Source organism: Aplysia californica, unplaced genomic scaffold, assembly GCF_000002075.1.
Source record: "Aplysia californica isolate F4 #8 unplaced genomic scaffold, AplCal3.0 scaffold00102, whole genome shotgun sequence".
In the NCBI taxonomy this organism is placed as follows: Eukaryota; Metazoa; Mollusca; class Gastropoda; order Aplysiida; family Aplysiidae; genus Aplysia; species Aplysia californica.
The window spans coordinates 1,002,440-1,003,757 of NW_004797372.1; the positions used below are offsets into that span (position 1 = coordinate 1,002,440).

Below are 1,318 nucleotides of genomic sequence, written 5' to 3' on the forward strand. Positions count from 1 at the left end.
CACTCTCTCTCTCTCTCTCTCTCCCCCCCCCTTCTCTCACTCTCTTATACGCGCACATGTACTCGCACACTCACACGCGCGCACACACGTACACACACACGCTCACACACGCACACACACGCACACATACGCACATACATACGCTCACACATACAACCAAAGCAAGACACACACACGCATTGTGGGGACAAAAACATTGTGCAGGATATTGGGATGACAGCAACAGAAGAAGAAGCAACAGATAGCTCGTAAAAAGCGCGCGCGACCAAAATGTCCTCACCCCAGCTCACACAGACGAGATAGGCCTCCATTGGCGCCCAGTGACGACAAGACGGTGCTGCGACTCGCTGCGAACAGCTGCGAGGGTCAAGGTCGCCTGGCTGTGGCTTTTCCTCTCCGAAAATGTCGAGGGCTCCCGTATTGATTTTTCCGAATAATTTATTGAGACGGTTATTTTTCTTTCTGTCTCATGCGACCTCCCCCCGTTTCTTCTGTCCCTTCAGGATTTTCGCTTCTGTTGTTGCTTTTTTCCCCTCCCTTTCTTATAAGAAATAAAAGACCTTCTTTTCTCATCCTGATAATGTTCTTCTCTTCTACTTTTCCCAGGGTTTAACAACGTTGAGCGTCCACGAATAGATCTGCCGCTCGGAATGTGTGACGCTGTTGGAGCTGTCTGCGGTCGGACGTAGTATTATGAAGCTTGGACAGGCACGAAAGAGAAAAATAATATGACGTTTTCTTGAGTGATTTGACGTTGTGGATTGAAGCAGATGACCAAGACTGTATGGGGCATTAATCAATTACAATCAAGGCTGACTTCGTTATTTTTATTCTGCATTCATGTAGAATTGCTTTTCTTCTCCTGATTTGTTTGGAGTTGGTTGTTTTGGGGTGCTTTTTGTTTTTATTTTTTTGCCTTTTCCAGGAGTTAGTTGTAAGTTTCTTTCTATTTTCTTGTTTGCCATGGTGGGTGCATCTATCTGTACTGTAGAAAGAAACAAACAAACTAACAGCAAAACAATAATTTTGATGACAGTGTGACACTGTCTTATTCGTGATCGTCTAAGTGTCGTATTCCTTCACGGGCCTTTGTGCAGACTCGTGGTGGATGGTAGAAAGCATGGAGTACTTAACAAGTCTGTCTCGATGCAAACTGTTACAACACTATGACTAACGAAGACTGAAATAAGTGAGTGAGCGAGTCGGCCTGTTTATGAGTCGCCCGTGGACCGGAACCCACACCCTCCGGAACATCGCTCCTTCTCTAACATACACACCCTCACTCTCTCTCTCTCTCTCTCTCTCTCTCTCTCTCTCT

General features: G+C 46.0%; 1 long non-coding RNA gene across 1 annotated transcript in view; it reads left to right on the plus strand.

Moving 5' to 3' along the window:
- LOC118477463 overlaps nucleotides 1–1,018 on the plus strand; it is a 31,172-nt gene extending 30,154 nt beyond the window's left edge. Inside the window, exon 2 of the long non-coding RNA XR_004858399.1 lies at nucleotides 607–1,018. This is a non-coding gene — a long non-coding RNA (uncharacterized LOC118477463). The remainder of the gene's footprint in view (nucleotides 1–606) is intronic.
- The last annotated feature ends 300 nt before the right edge of the window (nucleotides 1,019–1,318 follow it).